The 16,092-nt window shown below is 44.1% G+C and overlaps 1 protein-coding gene across 3 annotated transcripts in view; it reads left to right on the top strand.

Moving 5' to 3' along the window:
• Positions 1-16,092, top strand: part of SPON1 (spondin 1) — a 535,993-nt gene that overhangs the window by 118,148 nt on the left and 401,753 nt on the right. The gene's annotated exons all lie outside the window — the stretch shown is intronic.

A 16,092-nucleotide genomic window follows, 5' to 3' on the forward strand; every position in this document is an offset into this window, starting at 1 on the left:
TCGCGCGAAAAAATGCCTGTGTGACCGAGGCCTTAGACTCCACCACTGTCAATACACTCTATTAGAGCTACAGAATACAGTTGCGATGTTTCTTTGTGTAATGCTCATTCGCTACCTCATATGCCATTTTACTTTCCCTCTTTGTAAACAAATATCTCAGTCCGTGAACAGGGCTCAAGCTATGGAAATTTAGCAACAGTCCTATTTCCCAGTGTAGTCTCTGTCTCTCCCTGCAACAGACTTGCTGGCCAACAATTTTGGCACTATTGTTGTGCATTCCTAATGTCTTTGCTGAGGCCAGCCTCACTTACAGTTTGATGAGTGAGAGTCACAGCTCCCACTGACCTATCTTCCATAACATTGTCTGGGGTCTGAAGCTCTACTCTCTGCTCCTCTCTCTGTATAGTGCTTGTTGCAGTTGCTGCACTCCACTCACTCAGGCCCGTGGAGTGACTGCTCCTTTCTGTCTTAGGCAGAACTGTCTCCAGTGTCTGATTGGAGGAGATTTGACTGCTTGGACCCCCACTACTTATGAAAACGCGAACCCGTGTCCTCCTCACATAGAACAGCAGCCGAGCATGCATGCTGTTGCTCTATTCATCTGTATGGGACTGCTGAAGAGAGGTGGTGTACACCAGTTGGCCATAGTGATGAACAGAGTGGCAATGCCCATGCTCGACCATCTCTTCATTCATATGGTAGAATATGGTACCCCCCCCCTCGTAATTGTTGGGAGTCCGAGTGGTTGAACCCTCACCAAATAGACACTTATCCTCTATTGTGTGAATAGTGGATGTTTATAGCTTGGAACAATGCCTTAAAGGGAATGTCCAGGCAACACCAGCCCTGTGTAGTCGCCAGTGCTGGTAAATGCAGGCTCTTTGAAATCTATGGATGCTGCACCTGGAATTACAAGCACAGCTCCCATTGATTTCAATGATAGCTACGCCTGCAATTACAAGCGCCGGCCACTACACAGTGGTTGGAGCAGCTGCGTCCTCCGCTCCGTCCCGACGCTTACAGCTGGTGCTGCCCGGAAAACCCCTGTAAGAAATTACAAAGATATCAAACACTAAGTGGACAAATAGGCCTATAAATACAGGTAGAAACCAACCAAAATAAACGTGTAATCTTCTTATACGACTCATTGAAAAAAAACTTTTGCTGCAGGATATTTTTAGTGAAAAATTGTGTTGATCTTCAGATGTTACTTTATGACATTTCTAGAGTCAGAATTCTGAAGATGACCCACAGATTTCTGCCATGAAGTTCTGCATGGAAACTATGATAAGAATTGGCGGATCGATTCTTTTGTTCTGCATCGTGGATTTTCAATCGAAGTTAATGACACACAGAAAAAAGCAGATTCCAATGAGGATTTCAGAATCCGCATGAACGTTTCAGCGTATGAATGGGACCTTAGCGCTTTAAAGGGAATTTATCATCTATACTGTGAAACATGTTGAATTTTTCGAATCTTTTTTTATTTTTAGATTTTTTTTAATTGTGTTGTCTGTCCATGATTATGGGGGCGGCCAGCTTCACTGAGCTGCTGTTAACAGCATTTAGAGAGATGCTTTACAACAACCTCATGGGCAATAGACACAAGTGACAATAGCTGACCATTGACTTCTATGGGAGAGGGTTGTGGGCATACTTTGTCACTTGTTCAGAGGTCATTGTGCAGAGAGGAAGAGGAGGTGAGCTGTGTCCTTCACCTATTGGGAATGGCGAGTCTTGTGCTAACTTTATATAGGTGTCACATTTCATTGTAATCCTCCCTGTGATGTTAGTAAGATGACTGCTAAAAGTTTTCTGTAAAGACCAGGAAGTGTCCGACTTTTATTGGGCTTTGTGGTCAGAGTGAAAGCTGCAAGTTATGGTGCTGTTAGGTGAGGTGCCAAGGAGCCGAGTGATGTATTTTTTATATTCAACTGCTTCCTGGTTCCCATGGTCTTCGCCGCTGAAGTCCGCATGCCAGGTAAAAATCTGACTCTTTTAACCCTTTGCAATCCAATTTTGGATTCAGGGTTTCCTAGGGTGGGGTTTCTCTTTCTGACATTACACAATGGCGCCATCTGCTGGCTAGAGCCAGTACTGCAGAATTGGACATGCTGGAGAGGCCCCCAACAACAGAGCCGCCAGTAATATACAGTAAGAATACCCTGCCGGACGTCTTCCGACATCGGAGCTGTCCAGCCTTCAATCAGAATGTCTTTAGACGGCAGACAGTGGATTGGAAAGGGTTGAGAGTCCCATGCATGCGCCCTTCTATACAAGTCTATGGGAGAGCGCATGCACAGGAATTTGAAAAGAGTCGGATTTTCATCTGGCGCACATATGGGTACTGCAGGATGCAGATGAATATAAAAGATACAACCCCTGACTTCCTGTTAACTCTCCTACCAGCACCCTAAGGCCTAATTCCCACGGGCGGATTTCCGCCGCGTATTACGCGGTGGAAATCCGTGGCGTTGCGCCGCAGCTATTAGGTTCTATTGAACCTAATAGCGCAATGCTCACTGTACGGAATTCCACCATGGAATTCCATCCCGTGAATTCACCCGTAATCACCCGCGGCATGTTCTATTTGCCGCGGTCGTAGGCGCGGACGGCTTCCATTGCAGTCAATGGAAGCCGTCCGTGACGCTATCTTCCGCTGTAGCACAGTGGTAGATAGCATGAAAACGCTTCCCCGTCCACCGACGCCCGTGTCATATGACGCTGCCGGCGTGTCACATGACACTGCCGGCGCCTCATGCGCTGTACTGCGCATGTGTGCTGGCAAGGGATGCGGGACGTCGGGCAGCAGATTCGGAGGTGAGTGTAGGGTTTCTGGGGGTGCGCCGTGACGGACTCCGCTGCGGAATTCTGCTTGCGGAGCCCGTCACGGCCGTGGGCACTAGGCCTAATTCCGTTCATGATGTTTTAGGCAGGCGACAGGTTCCCTTTAAATATAGAATATGATGTTGAAAATGTACATTAAAAAAATCCCACAAAATCCTTAAAAGCGATGTTTTATCAAAAAACTTGTTTCATACAATAGTTTATTTTCTGATGACGCCTTCCCTTTTCTTGCTTTATCAAACTATTTCCCTGCCCCTCTGACAGTCATTGTCCTATAAAGAAAATCATATGACTTATCCTTCCGATAAAAAAAAAAGATATTTTTTCTTTTTCCCCCTTAAATTTTGCTGCTATATTTTCCCGAAGTCAAAGAAGAAATCGTTTCATATCACTGGTTACACAAATGACATATAACCTCTATCCACAGTTTGCTCTCTGCCGATGAAAGGCTTTAAATCAAACGGAATGTTCTCTTTCATCTTCCTAAAGGAGTTACCTAATGCCACCCGGACGGGGATCACAGCGAATGAATATGAGAGAAGAGCTATAGAAAGGCAAGCTCAAATTGGAAATAGCGATCCTCCCGGGCCGGTTAACAATAGGAATGTTCTATAAGGCATGAACCATTCACACCAGAGAAATATCTAGCTGGCAATTCTCATATCGCGTCCCCTCGGTCCTCATTTTTCTGCATGGCATGTGAAATTGTGTGCAGGGATTTGAAATGTGTATTCATTCTTTATCCCACCGGTTTTGACTTCATGCCTAATCTCTCCAACTTTTCTGTTGATTCACGAGGTACCTTAGGGCTATGTCTGAGTTTATGGTCACTGGGCAAGTAAAAGGGTGGAAAGTATTTTGCACGTCATTAACTCTTTGATTCCGCTCCCATTTCATGGTGTAGAAATGACTTTGGGAATTTTTATTTAAAGGGTGGTCATTCCATGATTAAGGCTCTGTAAATATTATGGTTATACGTTACATTAGGCAAACGAGCTGAATTCGTCCATTGGGCCCATTAATGTAGGGTCATGGTATTACGACACAGATTCGGGATACAATACAGACGAAGGAGATACAAAAATACTCTATATTTATTTACAAACAGATGAGTGTAAGAGAATAATGGAATGAGGGGGGATAAACAGTTCTCATAAAGTTTCTCTTGCTAGCTATGTCACAATATGAGATATTGACAATAACTAAGAAAAGTGGCAATAGAAATGCATACATGAACACACGGTTCCCTTTTAATAGGTTTAGCACTCTATTAGTTTCAAAACATATTAACCGTATTACTTTATGATCAATGTGGATAACACTCGATAATTAACGTTGCCAGATGGCAGGAATATGAATGATGGAAGGCAATGCATAAGTGAACTTGCTATGAGCAATGTCCCAATTCATTCTCTTAGAACAGCCAGTTACAGGATATTCCTTTTACAAAACACAGTCTTTCAGATGGTCTCAGGTACTCATAACTTTTAATGAATTTAGTATCCGAGGTATTGGCACTGTCTCCCATAGCAGGCCTACTATAACTGCCCCTTGTGGTGTGCAAACAAGTTGGCTTTTAATGAGGTGAGCCTCACTTACGATCCAATGCTGTTGCACTCCTACAAGTCCTTTTCTGGTCCAGTAGACCTGCAGTGTAGTATCACATTTTCCTTGCCCCCTCAACCAGGGCTGTGGAGTCAGAATTAGAGTACCATTTTAGTGGAGTTAGAGTAGGCAGAAATGTAGTCGGTAGGTTTGCAAAGAAAAAAAAAAAAAATATATATATATATATATTTATTTATAATAACTTTTTGGTGCATCCCTGTCCATTGCTATAGAATAGAAATCCCTTTCAACCCTTCAGGGCAGCCACTTACACCAGGGTAGAACAAATACGATGAATCCAGTTTAAATACTGCATGGTAAGTTTAATCAGACACTATGGGCGACATACAACATGCTACTGTAATGGCTATGGATGTGGAACCCCTGTGTCAACCTACTGGGTAGGTGATGATCCAGTCCAGTACGGTTGATAGCTGACCCCAGCGTGGGAGGTAACATACCGGATGTACGAACTCCGTATGCAGATGGAAACTAGGGAAAGTATCTTGCCCTGAACTCATAACCAGGAGAGGGAAACCCCTGTCTACAAGCGGAGCACTCGTTCCAATAAGGACAACCCGGCGGTCTTCTTCTAGGCTCTGACTGACCCTGACAGAACAGAACACCTATAAAACAAATGACAAAGCAATACCAGAATGTACAGGAACAAAGGAGGTACAGGCTGACAAGGATAAACAGAGAAATAGACTCACGATGATAACAGACAGCAGGATACATGAACGGAGGTACGAACCCCGAGCAGATAGCAAGGTAACTGCCGGAGTAGCAGCTAAACATGAAGCTATGGACATGAATCACACAACAACACTACAGCACTGTCTGAAAGGCTCAGGGCGGCTATATAGGGAGGTAATAAGAAAAGGTGCATCAGCTGAGCAGAAGGCCCAGAAGTAATTAAGCCTAGGATAGCAGGACGACGCCCTCGCCTGCCAGACACAGAAGCTGAAGATTGTGTCTGAACAGTGCACCTAACAGCTACTCTGTAGGCCAGTAGTTCCCAACTCCAGGGCTCGAAGCACCCCAACTGGTCATGTTTTCTGAATTTCCTCAGTATTGCACAGGTGATGTAATTATTATCAGTGCCTCAGACATTGCCACAGGTGTTCTCACTATAGGATATCCTGAAAACATGACCTATTGGGGTGCCTTGAGGACTGGAGTTGGGAAACACTGCTATAGGCACTTGAGCCTTTTGGCGGAAGTATATGGAAAAAAATATTCTCCTACAACGTATCCCTACTGGAAGGTTCCTATGTGATGTCATCAGATGGGAACACATAACACCAACAAAGAAGAGAGACAACACAATCCATTGATACACAAGTACATTAATGTTTAGCAATTTATTATAATAAGCTAAATATTAAAAACTTGCATATAATGAGTAACTTTTTTGTTGTAAATCATGGTATACAGGACAAATTGAATATTAATGAATTTACCAGTAGTCACTAGTACTATGGCGTATGCTTTATTCCACCGGTTTTGATAAGAAAAGGCCAAGAAAAGATGGGAATCCAATAGGTGGCAGATAGATTTGGCTTTACCCCTTAAGGACGCCGCTCTTTTTTGATTTTTCCTTCCATTTTCAAAAAATTACTCTTTTATTTATCCATCAACGTTACATTTTTTTTAGTCCCCCATAGAGGACTTGAACTTGCAATCTTTTGATCGCTCCTGCAATATAATGTAATACCTTAGTATTATTCAGAAGGCAGTTATGTGCCTATTACACAGGCAGTCTTCAGAAAGCCCAGGCTGCCATGGCAATCGAATGACACCTCACGATTTTATCACAGGGGAGGCCAATCGGGAGATTTAAATGCTGCTGTCAGGACTGACAGCAGCATTTACAGGGTTTACAGCTGTGATCAGCAATTATCCTGATCACGACTGTTGCTGGTGGGTGTCAGCTGTGAGAAACAGCCAGCACTTGCATTTAATGGAGCAGGATCGGCTCCTGAATCCCCTCCATACAAACACTGAACACAGAGGATATAACTGTACATCCTGTGTCATTAAGGGGTAAAAGGATTCTATCACCAGGTCCATGAAGTTTGACTCGGAGCTGACCTCCAAATCATGGAAGCGGGCTGTCATCGTGATCGTACTCAAAGAGTGGTCATAAATGGCTGCACATCCAAGTAGAAGAATGTATCAAGTGGGGTACCACAAGGCTCTGTCCTGGGCCTAGTGTTGTTGAACATTTTTATAGATGATCTGGAGGAGGGAATTGATGGGAAACTGATCAAATTTGCTGATGACACAAAGCTAGGAGGGATAGCTAACACTAGGGAAGAGAGAAAGGATTCAATAAGATCTAGTCAAGCTTGAACAGTGGGCGGCGACTAACAGAATGGTATTTAACAAGGAGAAATGCAAAGTCCTATGAGGAAAAATGAAAAAAGCACATACAGAATGGGAGGAATTGGGCTAAGCAGCAGCACTTGTGAAAAAGACTTGGGTATACTAATAGATCATAAACTGAACATGAGCCAACAATGTGATGCAGCAGCCAAAAAGGCAAACACAATTCTGGGATGTATTAAGAGAAGCGTAGAGTCTAGATCACATGAGGTCATTATCCCCCTCTACTCTTCCTTAGTCAGCCCTCATCTGGAATACTATGTCCAGTTCTGGGCACCCCACTTTAAAAAAGACATAGACAGACTGGAGCAAGTTCAGAGAAGAGTTACCAAGATGGTGAGCGGTCTGCAAATCATGTCCTATGAGGAACAGTTAAAGGATCTGGGAATGTTTAGCTTGCAAAAAATAAGTCTGAGAGGAGACTCAATAGCTGTCTACAAATATCTGAAGGGTTGTCACAGTGTAGAGGGATCAGCCCTATTCGCATTTGTACAAGGGAAAACTAGAAGCAATGGGATGAAACTGAAAGGGAGCAGACACAGATTAGATATTAGAAAAAACTTTTTGACAGTGAGGGTGATCAATGAGTGGAACAGGTTACCACAGGAGGTGGTGAGTTCTCCTTCAATGGAAGTGTTCAAACAAAGGCTGGACAAATATCTGTCTGGGATGATTTAGTGATCCTGCACTGAGCAGGGGGTTGGACCCGATGACCCTGGAGGTCCCTTCCAACTCTACCATTCTATAATTCTATGACAGGCAGAAGGGGGACACGGGATTCCTACTCTTGAGCTCAGCAGAGAGTCTAATTTGTAATCTTGGTACAAACCCTCTAAGACTCATAGTCCAATTTACTGTATCTCACTATCAAATTCACTTGCCTGTAGTTAACCTTTTCTCTTAACTTTTATTTCTATCATCCTGTAAGATGCATGAGTGATATTTCTGTGTGTCAGCTACTCAAGTATTTAGAAGCTCTGCCCCTGGTGAATCATAACTGCAGCTTCCATTTTTGCATAATTAAACATATCTTGATATAAAGATCAGAATGCATTTTAAAAAGGAGAATTCTTTTGAGGGGCAGTAAGGTCAGCCTTTACAACTTTAGGAAATGATATGTTCAGGTAACAAATGGTAGCAAGAACTTTGCTTTAAAAGCCATAAAGTCACAAAAGGCTCTTCTATGACAAGACTGATGATGTCTAGACTAGAGTTGTGTGATGCCTATCGAAGAGTGAGATTCTGATTGATGAGTCAGAGAGTAGTTTTTACCCTTCTAGGCAAGTGGTGTACATAGCCTATAGCCAGCCACTAAGGGGACCTCAGGGAGAAGAGCCATTCTGGTTAGTTGTAGTGCTCCTAGTTGGGGAATCAAACCCCAGTCTCCTATGTAACAAGCGGAGATACTCACCACTATACTAACAACAAAGAACCTAATGGTTAAGGGTTCCCCATCCCATTGAGGAATCGAACCCTTGTCTTCCGCGTGAGAGGTTGGGATACGCACCATGATACTAACAAGGAAAACTTCCCACCTGTCATGCATTAGACCAGGCTTCAATTTCCCCAGGTGAGCGCTTCAACCTCTGATCCTCCCAAATTAGTATAATGGTGAGTATCCCCGCTTGTCATGTGGGAGAACAGGTGGGTTTTAATCCTCAGTGGGGAGCACTTCAAACTTTTGGTTCTTCCTTATTAGTATTTTGATTCTTCTCTATTCTGGTTGGTCTGATTCCCTTGGGTGGGATATGAGAATGGTGGGTGCGGGGCCCAGATCACAGGGCACAATCTGGAAGGATGGCGGTTGCCACAATATATTTCTTACAAGCCATAAACTTTTCAACATTGGATTCTATTGTAATAGTCATCGTTAGCAGCAATTACTTCATACTTTTGCCGTATCTGCCAGGTAAACTCCTTGTGGTTACGTCAAATATACCTGTAGGCTCCCCATCACCAGGCATGTTCTTGGGGACAATGTTCAGTGGCCTGGAAGTGGCCGGTAGAGCTGGCATGGTGGCGAATTGGCCAAATGCTGTGACAGCCGGGAATATAGATGATAGTTTGTGTTCCTCACCTGGCATACGGTCCAATCTCGGACATCACCGGTGTTAGATTGTAGTGGAGACAACAGTGTTATGCGTAGTGTTATATCCACCATTGTGAGAGCGGCTCATCTGCCCCATATGTGACCGCTGGGACCCCAATGTAATTGTGTATAGTCATAGCCATCAGCGTGCCAGCACAGTATCTACTATGGCTGTTACCCTTCCAAAAAAGCCAGAAACAGCCGACCAAATGCATCAGATTTTACTAAACTTTATGCAAATCACTTGAACTATCCCCTTTACTTAGATTGGCATTAGATATACCCGTCTTAGTAAATGTGCGCCATTGTTTGCTAACACCACTGATTGCTGAGTGGCGCTCCCTTCCAGGTTTATGATTGGGCCACGGCGGCTTCTTGCTGCACCCTGTGAATGACACCTCTTTAATGTGTTCCATTTTTCATACGAGACCCCCGTGTCTTCTGTACTCAGTTGTTCTTCTTGTCGCAGTCTTCGATCGTTTTCAGGAAGTTGTGTAGATATGAGGACCCAGTGTTAGCGCCCCCATCAGAGACTGAACCCCATAACACTTGGAATGAGACGGAAGACAGGGAAAGACGTTACGACTTCACTATAGGTGAGGATATATGTTCTCTGCTCTATATGGCGCCCCTATATTTCCTGCCCCACAGCAGTTCTCGCCGTGTCTTTGGGACATGATACACTTTATACTACAGGAATATCGGGCAGCGGCGATCGCTCTCATCACGGTCATCGTTTAAGGAGAAATCCAGACAAAAGACAAACACCAGCATGTAGATTATAGAATATTTATTTATTAGAAGAGCAATCAGCAACGTTGTAATTAAATATTACCGGCCCTTTAATAAATGACACAATGATCACAGTGACTCTCAGGTTAGGACCGCTGGAGACCACACAACTGGCTGCGGTCCTTCTGACCAGTTCACCAATGTCCTAAGATGAGAGCCGCCGGACCCAAAGATCCAGAGGAAGGCGAAAAAACTCCCCGGAGAGTTCTACCTCAGGGGGGCAAAAAATTCCTTCCTGACCCCAGATGTGGCGATCGGCTGTCACCCTGGATCCCATCTGTCCTGCTGCATATTGCTATATAGATGGAATTATAGGCTCAGCAGAGCTAATGTTGTGCAGAAATATACAACCTGTTCCGAAGAGCTTACAATCTAATATACAATAGACACTCTGCCCCTAGGAGCTTAAAGGGGTTGTCCCGCGCCGAAACGTTTTTTTTTTTTTTGCATAGGCCCCCCATTCAGCGCAGGAAAAACCCAAGGGATGTGTTGAAATAAAAAAAAAATTTTACTTACCCGAATTCCCTCTCTGCAACTTCTTCCTTCTTTTCCTCCAAGATGGCCGCCGGGATCTTCACCCACGATGCACCGCGGGTCTTCTCCCATGGTGCACCGTGGGCTCTGTGTGGTCCATTGCCGATTCCAGCCTCCTGATTGGCTGGAATCGGCACACGTGACGGGGCGGAGCTACGCGATGACGCGTAGAAGGGGGCGGAGCCAGAACGCCGCTCGTGCCCGGACCGACCAGAAGGGAGAAGACCCATCTGCGCAAGCGCATCTAATTGGGTAATTAGACGCTGAAATTAGACGGCACCATGGAGACGGGGACGCCAGCGCAGGGAAGGTGAGTATATAGCTTCTGTATGGCTCATATTTAATGCACGATGTATATTACAAAGTGCATTAATATGGCCTTACAGAAGTGTATAACCCCACTTGCTTTCGCAGGAAAACCCCTTTAAGTCTAATACATGATAGAAAAGTAAGAGTTCCAGTCAAGTGTTCCCGCACATCCCCTCGCTGCACCTCCCTCAGTCTACTGTAACGCTGCGATAATTTAGTTTACAGTCTAATGTAAATGCTGCCGTCATCCAGTCAACAGTCCAAAGTCAGGAAGAGCACAGTCAGTCCGCTGTCCGGCATCATACCGCGCTCTGCCAGTCCGCTAGCTGGCGTCATACCGTAGTCTTTCAGTCCGAAGGCTAGCGCCATACCGCTCTCTGCCAGTCTGCTGGCTGGGGTCATACCGTGGTCAGACGTCTTCCTACATTCTAACTAAAGCTTGTACAGCTCCAATGTCAGAAGACATCCGACAAGGTATTCTTACCATCTATTGCCAGCCACTCCACTGTCGGAACCTCTTTGACACACACACTAACTTTAGCCAGCAGATGGCACTGTTGTATAACAGCAAAAAGAGAAAGCCTTTTAGGAAACCCTGAATCCAAAATTGGATTGGAAAGGGGTAATCATATACTATGTAATTGTGCAACCAAATGAAAACATAAACTCGGTGCCGAACTGCTAACTCTATTCCTATCTATTTATTATCAGATGGTTGATGCAAATATAATAATAACATAATGCAACTTTTTCGAAATGTCCATTTTTTTTTTATATTCAGTTCCATTTTTGAATTTCAATGTCACCTACAAATCGAATTCACACATTTGAATATTTATGACCTGCTAACAAATATCTGAAATGATAGGTTTTTACATTAGACCCATACATATGGAAATGAAGACATCAATTTTGGCCCGGTTAATTGTTGTTCCGGGGTGACGTGTGAGAGTTTGCCATAAAACATGAAAGTGTGTTATTTTCTCTCATTTTATGAAACGTCTATTAATAAATAATCTTGACTTCCAGTGCTGTTTCAGGATAAAGTGAATGTGCCATTTAGAATTTGATTGCCATATTAATAATTCCGTGTCATAAAAAGTGAGTGGTAAATTATTTAAGAGACATTTGAAAGGTTAAGTAAAGGCCCATAAACATTAAAGTATTTTTATGTGCCGGGCACAGTGTCTTTTGGTGAGATATAAAGTCATTCTGGTTAAAGCACCATTCAGCTTGAGGAAGATTGATGATGATATAGTATTCAAATGGTGTTCTTGAGTACATTCGTTCAGTCAACTGATCTTCTTTATATCAATTAGATGCCCTCAAGAACAGTTCCTTCAGATGCAATCTTCTCCGGACCAGGCACTCAAAGTGGGTGGTCTTACAGATTGCTTTCTTCCCAGTAGCTCCTGTTTTCTCGTAGAGCTGGTTCACTAGTACTCAGTTAACCCTAGCTCTGAGGACTCATCCACAAGGCACTGCCATGCATGCTCCTTCAGACTTGGCATGCATGATGGTCTTGCCTAGAAGTCTTGCTTAGGGGATGAGAATAATTCCATGCACATAGAATCCAAAGTACTTTGGAACATGCACAATAAGTATGATACGGGGAGTATGCCATGTATGAAATCAGAGAAATATAGAGGTTCCTTTGACTTTCTTGATAGCCCTACTATGGATCCAAGTCAACTGGAGTCATAATACCGCATGAGCCTTTAGACACATCTAAAGATGAGTGCCTAAAGAAAATAAACTACACACAACAATATAGGTACTGTTATAGAAGTTATTTGACCTCAAAAGACATAGACAAACTAGAGCAAATTCAGAGAAGAGTTACCAGGATGGTGAGCGGCCTGCAAATCATGTCCTAAAAGGATCTGTGAATGTTTAGCTGAGGCTGAGAGGAGACTTAATAGTTGTCTACAAATATCTGAAGGGCTGTCACAGTGCAGAGGGATCAGCCCTATTCTCATCTGCACGAGGAAAGACTAGAAGCAATGGGATGAAATGAAAGGGAGGAGACACAGATTAGATATGAGAAAAAAACTTTTTGACAGCTAGGTCTCAGTTACACAAACTATTTTTTTAGCGCATGAATAGGCGCACTAAAAAAAATTGCACAACACGTGTAAATAAATGCATGACTGAAGCTAAACATCGCACATATATATTGCGTACCCATTGAAAGCAATGTGAGAGGATCGCTATCCCCTGCTGCGGCTGGGACAAATTTGGATGTAAAACCCCTAGATGTTGTCACATTCAGGGGTTTCACCAGAAATGCTGGCCCCATTGAAAACATAGGGAGAAGATCGCGCTCCTCTGCCACTGCTGTGACAGCTGTGGTAGGGGATTCCTTCATCCCCGTTGGGAGTCCACTCATCACTGAACATCCTGCCGCTGCTGTCACAGTGTTCAGTGATGAGAAGACTCCCCACAGGGATGAAGATCACGCTCCTCTGCCACTGCTGTGACAGCTGTGGCAGGGGATTTCTTAATCTCCGCGGAGAGTCCCCTAATCATGACAGCAGTGTTACAGTGTTCAGTGATGAGGGGACTCCCTGCGGTGAGGATTTTAGGGGGGGGTTGGGTTGGGTGGGGGTGGGGGGTGGAGGGGCCTTGAAACATAAGCCCTACTCCAAAAATAAGTCCTAGCTGCAGAAAAAAAAAACATCAGCTAGAAGCACTGTCTGGCTCTGCCGTGTCTTCTCCCCTGGTCTTCTTCATTTCTTCTGGCTGGGGATTGAAAAATCCCTGCCTCCTGGAAGCACTGCCTTTGATTGGCTGAGCGCTGTGACCAATCACAGCCATTCGCTCACATATTAATGCATGAAAAAAAGCGCTCATCTGACCGTGGCCTGAGGGTGATCAATGAGTGGAAGAAGTTGCCACAGGAGGTGGTAAGTTCCTCTTCAGTGGAAGTCTTCAGACAGAAGCTAGATAGACATCTGTCTGGGATGATTTAGTGAATCCTCCACTGAGCAGGGGGTTGGACCCGATGACCCTGGAGGTCCTTTCCAACTTTACGATTCTATGAAATATACCTTTAAAAAGTGGGTTGGCCTGGAAACTGGGACTTTTACCGGTACTCCAAACTAAAGGGCAATGGTAAAATACCCCATGAGTGAGCTGTCAAGTTGCACAAGAGCCTAGTACAGATGTGTCCTTCCTTACTATGGCTCTTGGCTCAAGATATCATGAGATAAGTGGTTTGAAATGGCCAACTTACAAAAAAAAAAGTTTCTATTACTCACCATGCTTAATAAAGTAACACCAAAGTTTTTCAAAGTTTACAGTCTTGCACGACTCATCTTGGGATATCTTAAACCAAGAGCCAAAATAAGGAGGAACCCATCTGTACATAAGGGGACTTAATGCTCACCTTAAAAAAAGCTTCTTAGGGTTTATTAGATTGCATGTGAAGGACTGAACTACTGAATTTCATGGCTCAGAATTACTGATACATTGTGTGTTGAATGGAGAGACCTATGTAAAGACTGTGCTTTGTTGCAACATCTGCATGGGGGTGGAGGTCGGCAACAACACAGCGGCATTCTCAGTCCATGTAAAAGTCCGAATAACTTTATTTTTCTTGGATATTGATTTCAGAGATAACAGAAAACTCAGTGGAAAACAATGGACACTGGCAGCATATACAGCTTGTGCAATCAGCAAAACAAGCACTTGCCCGTAAAGGCACTAACTAAACAGCAGTACTCTCACTATAAACAAGCAATAAAGTGTCAGCAAACAGCAGAAGTCCACCAGGATAGATGTGCTCACTCCAGGCTCTGACCCTGACTGCCTGAGCTTGCAGCCTTTTATGTCCCAGTGATGACCTCAGTAGGTCCAGCTCAGCTCACTGGGACCCAGAAGGAAGACCTGGATTGGAGTTTTATCTCACCAAGGCTAAGCACTTGGGTGAAATATACAGTCCCTCTAGTATTCTTCTTTGCACATGTCTACAGCTTGCACTGGGGAACCCTGCAATGTGTCTATTAGAACCTAGCCCCTTAGAAATCTATTGGTGTTACAGAAAACAGTGGAAGTTCCACAATTTATTAAAGGGTATGTCTGAGTTAATACGTTTCTAAATTGTCTTCCCACATGTAAAGTAAAGACAGATGGTATATTCCCCTTTCTCAGCTCCCTTCTGTTTCTTGCACTGCAGCCATCAGTCTTCCCATGTTTACACGCTGCAGCAGCCTGTGTACTGGATGTTACAGACTGCTGCAGCCAATCACAGAGGCCAGTACTTGATCCCTGAGCTCTGTGATTGGCTGCAGCAGCCTGTGTACTGGATGTCACAGGCTGCTGCAGCCAAGCACAGGGGCCAATACTTGATCCCTGAGCTCTGTGATTGGTTGCAGCAGCTTGTGTACTGGATGTCACAGGCTGCTGCAGCCAATCACAGAGGCCTATACTTGATCCCTGAACTTGATGTCCTATACACAGGCTGCTGCCCTCTGTAAACAATACATCACAGGGACAACCAACGGCTGTGTCACAGAGACAGTGGGGAGAATACGGTCTGCTGTTATTTTTACACATTGGGAGACTACTCAGATAGAAATGAATTAACTCAGACAATCCCTTTAACAGAACCTTCGGATTCCTATGAATCTCACTGGTGACCATGTGCTGACCATATCGGGTCTTCTCATATTTTTGTCTAATTTTGGCATTACCACTCTACCCATTCGGCTCAAGTGATAGCATGAGACTGTGAAAGGCTTTAGAGTTTCTACTTACTTGCTTACTGGTGTGTTTTTGGGGTGGTGTTTGCTATGCAATCCTCCATCTAACATTAATGTAGAAACCCACAGAATAGAGGTCAGTGTGCTTATATACTTTGATTAACGCAACCTTCTAGTTTCAGTTTCCAAAATTTTGTCCCAGGATCAGAGGGTGGAGGGGTATCTTACTCATACTTTATCCCTTTATCCCTTACTTTACTGCCACTGGTACTGGTTCAGTTTTTCAAGCAGCCAGAGCATCTATAGTGCACTGGTAGTGTTAGAGCTACCAGTGCACTGTAGCTGTCCTGTGATTGGCCAGTGGTGCTCACATGATCAGCACTGACCAATCACAGAGCAATTCACAGGATCCATTAGATTCCCAAAAATTGTCAGCGGCCATCATGGCCCCCAAAAGTGAAGCACTGAATCAATGGAACATACAGTAGTACCATTAAAGTACAGGTAAAATACCCTCCGGGCCTGGAGAAACAAAGGTGGCTGAACTAGTTCTCTGACTACTTGATGTACATTGTGCATTAGTATGCATTGGTAGTTTAAGACATTACATGCTGCTGCTCCGACTGACCAGCCCTGCTCATGTGGACAGCACTGGCCAATCAAAGCAGATGCAGTGTCTTAGGATAATAATGTATACTATTGCACAGTGTGCATCAGGCAGTCCAAGAAGCTGCTGTGGCCATCTTTATTTCTCCAGGACTGGACAGTCACTTTAATAATCCAGAACCCAATGGACTAATGTGACGGACTATGTTAATAGAAGCA

Source organism: Eleutherodactylus coqui, chromosome 11 (genome assembly GCF_035609145.1).
Source record: "Eleutherodactylus coqui strain aEleCoq1 chromosome 11, aEleCoq1.hap1, whole genome shotgun sequence".
In the NCBI taxonomy this organism is placed as follows: Eukaryota; Metazoa; Chordata; class Amphibia; order Anura; family Eleutherodactylidae; genus Eleutherodactylus; species Eleutherodactylus coqui.